The sequence below is a fragment of the Musa acuminata genome, unplaced genomic scaffold (genome assembly GCF_036884655.1).
Source record: "Musa acuminata AAA Group cultivar baxijiao unplaced genomic scaffold, Cavendish_Baxijiao_AAA HiC_scaffold_902, whole genome shotgun sequence".
In the NCBI taxonomy this organism is placed as follows: Eukaryota; Viridiplantae; Streptophyta; class Magnoliopsida; order Zingiberales; family Musaceae; genus Musa; species Musa acuminata.
The window spans coordinates 22,501-36,135 of record NW_027021124.1 but is presented as its reverse complement, the minus strand read 5'-3'; the positions used below and the strand labels follow the sequence as shown (position 1 = coordinate 36,135).

General features: G+C 37.0%; 3 non-coding genes and 1 pseudogene across 3 annotated transcripts; 2 read left to right on the top strand and 2 right to left on the bottom strand.

The window, feature by feature from the left end:
- Positions 1 to 71: 71 nt before the first annotated feature.
- LOC135664885 (NAD(P)H-quinone oxidoreductase subunit K, chloroplastic-like) lies at positions 72 to 3,731 on the top strand (annotated as a pseudogene).
- Positions 2,559 to 2,631, bottom strand: TRNAF-GAA (transfer RNA phenylalanine (anticodon GAA)). Its single transcript has one exon. It is a non-coding gene; the product is annotated as a tRNA-Phe (tRNA).
- Positions 3,732 to 4,293: 562 nt separating the features above from the next.
- On the top strand, positions 4,294 to 4,366 carry TRNAT-UGU (transfer RNA threonine (anticodon UGU)). The gene has a single exon. It is a non-coding gene; the product is annotated as a tRNA-Thr (tRNA).
- A 1,238-nt stretch (positions 4,367 to 5,604) lies between these two features.
- Positions 5,605 to 5,691, bottom strand: TRNAS-GGA (transfer RNA serine (anticodon GGA)). Its single transcript has one exon. It is a non-coding gene; the product is annotated as a tRNA-Ser (tRNA).
- Between the last annotated feature and the right edge of the window lie 7,944 nt (positions 5,692 to 13,635).

Below are 13,635 nucleotides of genomic sequence, written 5' to 3'. Positions count from 1 at the left end.
ATTCAGCATATTCCACATTAATAGGAGTACATTTATGTTTCTGCTTCACGAATATGATATTTTCTGGCATTTCTAATAATATCAAGCGTTATTCCTATCTTGGCATTTGTAATTTCCGGAGTTTTAGCCCCGGTTAGTGAAGGACCAGAGAAGCTCTCTAGTTATGAATCGGGTATAGAACCCATTGGGGATGCTTGGTTACAATTTCGAATCCGCTATTACATGTTTGCTCTAGTTTTTGTTGTTTTTGATGTTGAAACGGTCTTTCTTTATCCATGGGCAATGAGTTTCGATGTATTGGGTGTATCTGTATTTATCGAAGCTTTAATTTTTGTGCTTATCCCAATTGTTGGTTCAGTTTATGCATGGCGAAAAGGAGCATTGGAATGGTCTTAACTGAATATTCAGACAATCAAAATAAAAATGAAGGAAAAGATTACATTGAGACAGTTATGAATTTGATTGAGTTTCCCTTAGTTGACAAAACAATTACCAATTCAGTTATTTCAACTACATTGAATGATCTTTCGAATTGGTCAAGACTTTCCAGTTTATGGCCGCTTCTATACGGTACCAGTTGTTGTTTCATTGAATTTGCTTCATTAATAGGCTCGCGATTCGACTTTGATCGTTATGGATTGGTACCAAGATCGAGTCCTAGACAAGCAGACCTAATTTTAACAGCCGGCACAGTAACAATGAAATGGCTCCTTCTTTAGTAAGATTATATGAGCAAATGCCTGAACCAAAATATGTCATTGCTATGGGAGCTTGTACTATTACAGGAGGGATGTTCAGTACTGATTCTTATAGTACTGTTCGTGGAGTCGATAAGCTAATTCCTGTCGATGTCTATTTGCCGGGCTGCCCACCTAAACCAGAGGCGGTTATAGATGCTATAACGAAACTTCGTAAGAAAATATCTCGAGAAATCTTTGAAGATAGAACTGTGTCTCAACAGGAAAATCGATGTTTTACTACCAATCACAAGTTTTGTGTTAGACGCAGTACTCATACTGGAAATTATGATCAAGAATTGCTCTATCAATCACCATCTACTTCAGAGATACCTTCTGAAACATTTTTCAAATCCAAAAGTTCAGTATCTCCCCATGAATTAGTGAATCAGACAAGGTAAGGTTCTTTTGTGCAGAATAAGAAAGAAAGGGTCAATCTTTAAAAATTTCATTGTAAATTGAAATACTCATACAAATACAAATGTGGGAGAGATCAAGAAGATGCAGCAGGATCGTTTATCTGATTGGTTAGTCAACCATGATTTAGTTCATAGATCTTTGGGCTTTGATTGCCGAGGAATAGAAACTTTACAAATAAAAACCGAGGATTGGGATTCCATTGCTGTCATTTCATATGTATATGGTTACAATTATTTACGCTCCCAGTGTGCCTATGATGTAGCACCAGGCGGATTTTTAGCCAGTGTGTATCATCTTACGAGAATACAGTATGGTATAGCTAAACCAGAAGAGGTATGCATAAAAGTATTTGCCCCAAGGAATAATCCTAGAATCCCGTCTGTTTTCTGGATTTGGAGAAGTGCTGATTTTCAAGAACGCGAATCTTATGATATGTTGGGAATCTCTTATGATAATCATCCACGCCTTAAACGTATTTTGATGCCGGAAAGTTGGATAGGTTGGCCCCTACGTAAGGACTATATTACCCCCAATTTCTATGAAATACAAGATGCTCATTAAATGATAAGAAATTAATGTTTACTTAATACGACTATGACACGATTCCAGATTTCTTTCAAGTGAAGGAATATTTTTACGTTCCGTTCTAGATGAAAGAAAGTAACCGGACTTTAATTCGTATTATGGATAACCTAAAAAAAAACTTCATTTATATTCCAAAATTTGGAATAGATCATATCCATTTCGTATGAGCAGAAACAATGGGATGAATCAAAAGAGTTCTGCACTATGAACTTTGTACCGCGCACATAACTTACTTAGATGTAGATGGACCTCGGAAAGTAACGTAAGCAAGAGTGAAGAAATGGAATAAATGTCAAAAATATGAAATGAAGAAATGAAAAGGGATTGGATTTTATTTGTACTGTGTCTGAAGTGCATTCTGTCTATTGCTATCTTTTAACTCCTCTCGACTTTTAAGTTTTTTTTTACTTTTACTTATTTATTTTTATTTTGAATATAGATGAAGACTTAATATTCTTTTTGAATGAGAGAAAGCACAGTATGAAGAAACAAGAAAGAAAAAAGAGACGGGAGCATAATCTCACTTTGTTCTTTACCATAACCATCCATACATATATTTTTTACCAATCCCCCCCAAGGGGAGGTATATATATATATACATCTAGATGAGTAAATATGTAACCAATCCCCCCAAGGGGAGGTATATATATATATATATATCTAGATGAGTAAATATGTAATAGATGAGTAAATATATGTAATAGATGAGTAAATATGTAACATCTAGATGAGTAAATACGTATCATGCTCTAGACTATTAACGCCCGATCTATCTCGATTAATTTGTATGAATATCTATCCGATACATTATTTACGTGTCAGGAACCAGATTTGAACTGGTGACACGAGGATTTTCAGTCCTCTGCTCTACCAACTGAGCTATCCCGACCATTTCCCGTGCATCATCCTAGTAGAGTACTTGTGTCTATGTTAATTAAAGGGACTAAAAAGTAGTAAAAAATTTGACAAGTAAGTGTAAGGATAATGATATGGACTGTGAATGATTCAATAATAGAGATTCTTTGCCCATATATGTTCATTTGTACAGGTTCTATCCAAATTGGGATAAGATCCAAGGATTTTAGTTCGGATCCGTTTGTGAAAGAGTAGAGTGAATGAGAAAGATAGTGAATTTTGTTTGAACTGAACCACTGATGAAAAAAAAGAAGAGGATAAATACTTAGGAAGTAAAATAGGCTTTTTATTGGGGATAGAGGGACTTGAACCCTCACGATTTAAAAAGTCGACGGATTTTCCTCTTACTATAAATTTCATTGTTGTCGGTATTGACATGTAGAATGGGACTCTCTCTTTATTCTCGTCCGATTAATCAGTTTTTCAAAAGATCTATCAAACTCTGGAATGAATGATTTCATAATTGAATATTCGATTCTTCCTTCAACTTCCATTGAAATGGATTCATAATAACTCTGAATTTTTCATATTATAATTATATATAATTATAATATAATAGATTCGGGTCATGATTAATCGTTTGATATGGCAGTATGTATACATACGTATTAGGTATATAGGACCATCTTTTCTGTAATTTTTATAGACGGATTCCTGCTACCAACAAAACGTAGTCAACTCCATTCGTTAGAACAGCTTCCATTGAGTCTCTGCACCTATCCTTTTAAATTCTAGTTTTATAAACCTTTGTTTTCTCAAAATAAGGATTTGGCTCAGGATTGCCCATTTTTAATTCCAGGGTTTCTCTGAATTTGGAAGTTACCACTTAGCAGGTTTCCATACTAAGGCTCAATCCAATCAAGTCCGTAGCGTCTACCGATTTCGCCATATCCCCTTTGATACCAAGACCTAGTTGGAATTCCAACTATCCTTTTCATTTATTTTGTTTGTTTGGACCCGTTGAATTCGTTAGATAATGATTTCTATATTGAAAAAGTGTATGCTGCTGTTTGATTTTTTTGGCTATCCCCCATCAGTTCATTTATATTGAATGAACCTTGTTTCAATCAGAAATGATTCTATCATTGATGTATCCGCAATTCAATATGGATAGATATATCCAACATATATATGTTTCTCCCTCCCTTTCATTTTTACAGTGCGATTTGGAATAGTGGAACGGTCGATATTCATTCTTCTTTTTTTTTGTCCTATCTCCTCCTTTTCCGAATCAAACCAGAGGAATGTCTCATTTTCATTTAGATTGTATCTTTATCCTTATCTTTTTTTTTATCTTAGGACCGATTCGCTATAGCTATAATTAACATAATATAAATATATAAAATATAAATATATAAATAAATACATTATGTTGTATATTATAGTTAGATATAGTTAGAATAGTCAGAAGAATAGTCAGAATTATTATTATAGTTAGTTATAGTATATAGTTTAGAAGTATACTATATAACTATATAGAACTATACTATACTATATAGTTATATAGTTATAGTATAGTTATATAGTTATAGTTCATAGTTAATATTAAACGAATAGCTAATAGATAAGATCAGCTAATAGCTAAAATCCGGTAGTTTCCTCAATTTCTATATACTATTTCTGTTATGTTATGTGAGCCCGCTTAGCTCAGAGGTTAGAGCATCGCATTTGTAATGCGATGGTCATCGGTTCGACTCCGATAGCCGGCTTTTTCTCTATCGATTTTTCCGTGATTGATAATCTCTCTCCTCCTTTTCCCATATGTTATGTCGTGGTAACTTGCAACCATGACCAAAAAATGTATTGGAACAATTAGATCTCTCTCTACCGAACAAATCATAAAACGGAGCTGCAACTTCCTATATATACAAAAAATCCGGATATTGATACAATTTATTTTATTCTACTTTGTAGTATTTCGGTAAATTTAGCTTTGCTTTGTTTATCCCTTAGTTCAGTCTTAATTTATCAGTTCAGTTTTCATTTTTTTATTCTGAAAAAATGAAATTTCAATAAAATCCATAAAATTAAAAAGGAGTCTTTATGTCTCGTTACCGAGGACCTCGTTTCAAAAAATACGCCGTCTGGGGGCTTTACCAGGACTAACTAGTAAAAGACCTAGATCCGGAAGTGATCTTAAAAACCAATTGCGTTCTGGGAAAAGATCGCAGTATCGTATTCGTCTAGAAGAAAAACAGAAATTGCGTTTTCATTATGGTCTGACAGAGCGACAATTACTTAGATATGTGCATATCGCTGGAAAAGCTAAAGGGTCAACAGGTCAGGTTTTACTACAATTACTTGAGATGCGTTTGGATAACATCCTTTTCCGATTGGGTATGGCTTCGACCATTCCTGGAGCCAGGCAATTAGTTAACCATAGACATATTTTAGTTAATGGTCGTATAGTGGATATACCAAGTTATCGTTGTAAACCCAGAGATATTATTACTACGAAGGATAAACAAAGATCGAAAGCTCTGATTCAAAATTATATTGCCTTATCCCCCCCCGAGGAATTGCCAAAACATTTGACTTTTGACTCATTCCAATATAAAGGAGTAGTAAATCAAATAATAGATAGTTAAATGGATCGATTTGAAAATAAATGAGTTGTTAGTCGTAGAATATTATTCCCGTCAGACTTGAACCTAACGAAAATAACAAAGAAAGTTTCAGAGAATTTTGTCTCTTTTCGCCGAAATAAAATAAATAGATCTAAGGGCCTTGATCCGCATTTTTCTCATTCACGTATCACAAATGGATCAGCAGTAAGATTTTTTTGCTCTTTCTTTTTCCGATATTTGTATTTTACGTACCACAGTAATGTAATTAGGAATAGAGAATTTCTATCAAAAAAAGGTCAGGTCCTCTTGTTGGGATGATGGTATCAATTGTTATTTGATTTGATATATTGTGTTCAGTAACGTTGGTGAATTAAGAGAAACGGAAAGAGAGGGATTCGAACCCTCGGTAAACAAAAGCCTACATAGCAGTTCCAATGCTACGCCTTGAACCACTCGGCCATCTTTCCTACATAATCTTATTATTGACCAGAAACCGAGTGAATAGCGAGTCATTCATATTATTCCAGTAGGTACGACTGATGAATGGTTCCATAGGAATAATTCCTTTCAAATAAAATTTCCTATTTCTCAACAACAACTTCTCTCATCAGCTACCCCATAGATCTAGTACAAATTTATGAATCGTCCCATGGATTTTTCTATTTCAATTGTATGGCATGGCGTATCCATGTTATGCAAACAAAAAACAAAATGGATGCTTACCTTACTCTACTCTATTTTTTTTTTAATGCTTATTTCATTCTTTTTCCTCTTTGGATTATAACCAAATCAAAACTTCTCGAGTTATCAGAATCCACAATAAAATAGGGACAATTTGAACAAAAGGTACACATCTTTTTTTAGAATTAGTCTGTTTTTATGTTATTTCGTACTGTACAATTCCTTTAGTTTGCGAGATCATTTACCCCTCGGGGTAATGAAAAGAATTATAGAATTAGAATGGATTGTTAATTATGCCTAGATCTCGGATAAATGCAAATTTTATTGATAAGACCTCTTCAATTGTAGCCAATATCTTATTACGAATAATTCCGACAACTTCCGGAGAAAAAAAGGCATTTACCTATTACAGAGATGGTGCGATTTGATTCTTTTTCTTGTTTTTTTTAGTCTAGTTGTCCTCAGTATTACGAGAAAGAAAAGGGACGTTCGGGATAGAAAGAACCAAATTTTTGAAATAAACTCGCGCTTGGTGAAGGTGAAGTTTGGAGATAGAACAATTCCTTCTGTCGTGTATCCTCGATTGATGCAGCCTCAGATGCTTCAATTGTCGATTTTAGTATTGAGCGAAAGGTTACACCTATAGGTTCCGTATTGTGGGGCAATCCTACTCCACTAGTACCAATAGGCGGCATGGGGGAAGAAGCACTACACCTAGGAATCAACAACACAAAAACTTTGTTATAAATTACCCTTTTCCTTATCGGTATCGGGGCTAACAAGAATGGTTGGGACAACAAACATCCATCTCGTTCGTACTTTGGGTACCCGTATAACCATCAAAGATAGTTGAAGTGACTAATTCCTGGAAATAGGGGGCGTTGAGGACAAAGAAATTGTTGGAGTTACCATTTCCATCTAGCACTAATACGATTGGTGTTAAGAAAAAAACTCTTGCGGGAAGGCTGGCTAGAAATTTCTTGTAAAAATACCAGCTCCTGTCAGTTCATAATGAGAATAGTGAAATTCATAATGAGAATAGTGAAATTTTAATTCCATGGATTATTTCCTTTAGTACTATGCACAGAAGGGAGGAGCCGTATGAAATGAAAATCTCACGTACGGTTCTGGAACGGAGATTCTTTGAATAGAATGAACGACCGTAACGGATGTTGGCTCAATCCGAAGGAAATTATGCGGAAGCTTTACAGAATTATTATGAAGCTACGCGACCAGAAATTGATCCCTATGATCGAAGTTATATACTCTATAACATAGGCCTTATACACACAAGCAACGGAGAGCATACAAAGGCTTTGGAATATTATTTCCGGGCACTAGAGCGAAACCCATTCTTACCACAAGCTTTTTAATAATATGGCCGTGATCTGTCATTACGTGCGACTATCTCCACTATAGAAAGAAGGAAAAAAAGATCCAATCGACTAGTAAAGACTAGAAAAAATAGGCTTTCTACATATGCATCGTCTAAAGCAACGATTTTTATCAGCTGTAGCAAATAAAGAGACTTCACGAGAACCAAAATAGGAAGAAATAGATACAGCCTATATACTATACTCTATGGATAAAGGATTGAATTGATAGAGAAAGCACCGTAAAGATCAATTAACAAACTATTGGGTCGATAGAGTTAAGAACTGCTTTGCTTACTTATGCCATAATACGGGATAAAAGTTAGGAATCAACTTATGTAATAGAGTCGATCCACTAAAGTATTGAGCAGCGGTGTAGCATCAGATCCCAAAGATAGTAAGTTCTTTTTTCTTATCTTATGGAGGAAAGTCTTTTTCAAAGATTCTATATCTATATAAATTTCATATATGAAACCGAGATAGTTACCTTTCAGAAAATTCTAACACTATATAAACACTATCTATAGGATATAGGGGCGATCTATGCTTCATTCTTCTGAAGGTGGGAGAAAAGACAAAACTTGTTATTGATCAAAAAATTAGAGTTTTAAACTTATGTAATTAACTTCTTCTGGCTAACCCAACAAAAATGGGAAAAAGGGGATACATTTATGACAAATCTAATTCAGTTAGCATAGGGTAGATTAAGATGGGGCGCAAGTAAAAAGAATCGATTGCCGAGCCGTATGAGGTAGGAAACTCTCAAGTACGGTTCTAAGGGAAGGAACCACCTATTCCGACCGGGGAGAACAGGCCATTCTACAGGGTGATTCTGAAATTGCGGAGGCTTGGTTCGATCAAGCTGCTGAGTATTGGAAACAAGCTATAGCGCTTAGTCCAGGTAATTATATTGAAGCACATAATTGGTTGAAGATCACGAGGCGTTTCGAATAAAACCACTCTCTTTTTTAATTCATTAAAATTAGTTGTTGGATCCATCAATCAAATAAAATAGATCGTTCCCATGAAAAGATCCAATCAAGAATTTTATTATATCCCTTCCTTCTAAAATCATTGTATGGTATCTCGTAGGGATAAATGATCCGAATACAGTATAGAATAAAACTAATAAAGCTAATAAAAGGTACCTTCGAATGACTAAATACAGATAAGATATAGGAATGGATCTTATTAATTCTAATGAATGGTCTTGTGATTTAATTTAGAGTAAAGTAATAAGATATTCCATGGAAGTAGATTCATATAGGTATTGGAAGTAGATTCATATAGGTATTTATACATTCAGATATAAGTACACTAGTTTGCACAAAAAAATAGTTTTTTCGTCATGCTGGGAAAGGACTTTCCAAGAGAAAAGGGGTCCGTTGGGCACCTAATCGTTATGTCATAATAGATCCGAACACTTGCCTCGGATTGACTTCAATATCATAATTGCTCTAGTGAATAACTAAATAAAATAGATGGATGGGAGATAGGAAAGAAAGGTACTAATCATAACATAAATAAAATAGCTATCTTTCAGAGGTTCACTAAAAACTGTTGGCGGGTCTCTTTGTATGTGTTGTCCGGAAAGAGGAGGACTTAATGATTATTCGTTCGCCGGAACCAGAAGTGAAAATTGTTGTAGATAGGGATCCCATAAAAAACGTCTTTCGAGGAATGGGCCAGACCCGGCCATTTCTCAAGAACAATAGCTAAGGGCCCTGATACTACCACTTGGATCTGGAACCTACATGCTGATGCTCACGATTTCGATAGTCATACCAGTGATTTGGAGGAGATCTCTCGAAAAGTATTTAGTGCTCATTTTGGTCAACTCTCCATTATCTTTCTTTGGCTGAGTGGCATGTACTTCCATGGCGCTCGTTTTTCCAATTATGAAGCATGGCTAAGTGATCCTACTCACATTGCACCCAGTGCCCAGGTAGTTTGGCCAATAGTAGGTCAAGAAATATTGAATGGTGATGTGGGTGGAGGTTTCCGAGGAATACAAATAACCTCCGGGTTTTTTCAGATTTGGCGAGCATCTGGAATAACTAGTGAATTACAACTCTATTGTACCGCCATTGGCGCATTGGTCTTTGCATCGTTAATGCTTTTTGCTGGTTGGTTCCATTATCACAAAGCCGCCCCCAAATTGGCTTGGTTCCAAGATGTAGAATCTATGTTAAATCACCACTTAGCGGGGTTACTAGGACTTGGGTCTCTTTCTTGGGCGGGACACCAAATCCATGTATCTTTACCGATTAACCAATTTCTCGACGCTGGAGTTGATCCTAAAGAGATACCGCTTCCTCATGAATTTATCTTGAATCGGGACCTTTTGGCTCAACTTTATCCCAGTTTTGCCGAGGGAGCAACCCCCTTTTTCACCTTGAATTGGTCAAAATACGCGGAATTTCTTACTTTTCGCGGAGGATTGGACCCAATAACAGGTGGTCTATGGCTGACCGATATTGCACACCATCATTTAGCTATTGCAATTCTTTTCCTGATCGCTGGTCATATGTATAGAACCAACTGGGGCATTGGTCATAGCATTAAAGACATTTTAGAGGCTCATAAAGGTCCATTTACAGGCCAGGGCCATAAAGGACTCTATGAAATCCTAACAACGTCGTGGCATGCTCAATTATCTCTTAACCTGGCTATGTTAGGCTCTTTAACCATTATTGTAGCTCACCATATGTATTCCATGCCTCCCTATCCATACCTAGCTATTGACTATGGTACACAACTTTCGTTGTTCACACATCACATGTGGATCGGTGGGTTTCTCATAGTTGGTGCTGCTGCACATGCAGCAATTTTTATGGTAAGAGATTACGATCCAACTACTCGATACAACGATCTATTAGATCGTGTCCTTAGACACCGCGATGCAATCATATCACATCTTAACTGGGCATGTATATTTCTGGGTTTTCACAGTTTTGGCTTGTATATTCATAATGATACCATGAGCGCTTTAGGGCGTCCACAAGATATGTTTTCAGATACCGCTATACAATTACAACCCATCTTTGCTCAATGGGTACAAAACACCCATGCTTTAGCACCCGGCATAACAGCTCCTGGTGCAACAGCAAGTACCAGCTTAACTTGGGGAGGTGGTGAGTTGGTAGCAGTAGGCGGCAAAGTAGCTTTGTTACCTATTCCATTAGGAACCGCAGACTTCTTAGTCCATCATATTCATGCATTTACGATCCACGTGACTGTATTGATACTAACTGAAAGGTGTTCTATTTGCTCGCAGTTCCCGTTTGATACCTGATAAAGCAAATCTTGGTTTTCGTTTTCCTTGTGATGGACCTGGAAGAGGGGGGACATGTCAAGTATCTGCCTGGGATCATGTCTTCTTAGGTCTATTCTGGATGTACAATGCGATTTCCGTAGTTTTATTTCAGTTGGAAAATGGCAGTCGGTGATGTTTGGGGTACTATAAGTGATCAAGGGGTAGTAACTCATATTACAGGAGGAAACTTTGCGCAGAGTTCCATTACTATTAATGGGTGGCTTCGAGATTTCTTATGGGCACAGGCATCTCAGGTAATTCAGTCTTATGGTTCTTCATTATCTGCATATGGTCTCTTTTTCTTAGGTGCTCATTTTGTCTGGGCTTTCAGTTTAATGTTTCTATTCAGTGCCGTGGTTATTGGCAAGAACTCATTGAATCCATCGTTTGGGCTCATAACAAATTAAAAGTTGCTCCTGCTACTCAGCCTAGAGCCTTGAGCATTGTACAAGGACGTGCTGTAGGAGTAACCCATTACCTTCTGGGTGGAATTGCCACAACATGGGCATTCTTCTTAGCAAGAATTATTGCAGTAGGATAATGGCTAGGAGGATTTGAAAGGCATTATGGCATTAAGATTTCCGAGGTTTAGCCAAGGCTTAGCTCAGGACCCCCACTACTCGTCGTATTTGGTTTGGTATTGCTACCGCACATGACTTCGAGAGTCATGATGATATTACTGAGGAACGTCTTTATCAGAACATTTTTGCTTCTCACTTTGGGCAATTAGCAATAATCTTTCTGTGGACGTCCGGAAATCTCTTTCATGTAGCTTGGCAAGGAAATTTTGAGTCATGGATACAAGACCCTTTACATGTAAGACCTATTGCTCATGCAATTTGGGATCCTCATTTTGGTCAACCAGCTGTAGAAGCCTTTACTCGAGGAGGTGCTACCGGTCCAGTGAATATCGCTTATTCCGGCGTTTATCAGTGGTGGTATACAATCGGATTACGCACTAATGAAGATCTTTATACTGGAGCTCTTTTTCTATTATTTCTTTCTGCTATATCCTTAATAGCGGGTTGGTTACACTTACAACCAAAATGGAAACCAAGCGTTTCGTGGTTCAAAAATGCCGAATCTCGTCTAAATCATCATTTGTCAGGACTTTTCGGAGTGAGTTCTTTGGCTTGGACAGGACATTTAGTTCATGTCGCTATTCCAGGATCCAGGGGACAGTACGTCAGATGGAATAATTTTTTAGATGTATTACCCTATCCTCAAGGGTTGGGACCACTTTTTACGGGTCAGTGGAATCTTTATGCCCAAAACCCTGATTCGAGTAGCCATTTATTTGGTACTTCCCAAGGAACAGGAACTGCCATTCTAACCCTTCTCGGTGGATTTCATCCACAAACGCAAAGTTTATGGCTGACCGATATTGCTCATCATCATTTAGCTATTGCATTTATTTTCCTGATCGCTGGTCATATGTATAGAACTAACTTCGGGATTGGGCACAGTATCAAAGATCTTTTAGAAACACATATTCCTCCAGGGGTCGATTAGGGCGTGGGCATAAGGGTCTTTATGACACAATCAATAATTCGCTTCATTTTCAATTAGGTCTTGCTCTAGCCTCTTTAGGGGTTATTACTTCCTTAGTAGCTCAACACATGTACTCTTTACCTGCTTATGCATTCATAGCACAAGACTTTACTACTCAAGCTGCGTTATATACTCATCACCAATACATCGCAGGGTTTATCATGACAGGAGCCTTTGCTCATGGAGCTATATTCTTCATTAGAGATTACAATCCAGAACAGAATGAGGATAATGTATTGGCAAGAATGTTAGACCACAAAGAAGCTATCATATCTCATTTAAGTTGGGCCAGCCTGTTTCTTGGGTTCCATACCTTGGGCCTTTATGTTCATAACGATGTTATGCCTCGCTTTTGGTACTCCGGAAAAACAAATCTTGATTGAACCTATATTTGCCCAATGGATACAATCCGCTCATGGTAAGACTTCATATGGGTTCGATGTACTCTTATCTTCAACGAATGGCCCAGCATTCAATGCAGGTCGAAGCATATGGTTACCCGGGCTGGTTGAATGCTGTTAATGAGAATAGTAATTCACTCTTCTTAACAATAGGTCCTGGGGACTTCTTGGTTCATCATGCTATTGCTCTAGGTTTGCATACAACTACACTGATTTTAGTAAAAGGTGCTTTAGATGCACGTGGTTCCAAGTTAATGCCAGATAAAAAGGATTTCGGTTATAGTTTTCCTTGCGACGGCCCAGGACGCGGCGGTACTTGTGATATTTCTGCTTGGGACGCATTTTATTTGGCAGTTTTCTGGATGTTAAATACCATTGGGTGGGTTACTTTTTATTGGCATTGGAAACACATCACTTTATGGCAGGGTAACGTTTCACAATTTAATGAATCTTCCACTTATTTAATGGATGGTTAAGAGATTATCTATGGTTAAACTCTTCACAACTTATCAATGGATATAATCCTTTTGGTATGAATAGTTTATCCGTATGGGCGTGGATGTTCTTATTTGGACATCTTGTTTGGGCTACTGGATTTATGTTTTTAATTTCTTGGCGCGGATATTGGCAGGAATTGATTGAAACTTTAGCATGGGCTCATGAACGCACACCTTTGGCTAATTTGATTCGATGGAGAGATAAGCCAGTGGCTCTTTCCATTGTGCAAGCAAGATTGGTTGGATTAGCCCACTTTTCCGTAGGCTATATATTCACTTATGCAGCTTTCTTGATTGCCTCTACATCAGGAAAATTTGGTTAATTTTAATTTAGTTATTTATTATTTTTTTTATGTACTGTATCAGCAACAATCTCATTTGTCGATGGAGAGGGAGATCTACCTTCTTATATTTTACATCTAGGATCCGAACTGTATCATTGTTAATAATAGGAACTGAACATTATATTATGCAAGAAAAAGTTTGATTCAGAGGAGAAGAAGCGGCAGAAATTGGAACAGAAATATCATTGATTCGTCGATCCTCAAAAAAAAAAAATAAGCAAAGTTCCATCATTGAGTGAAAAATGGGA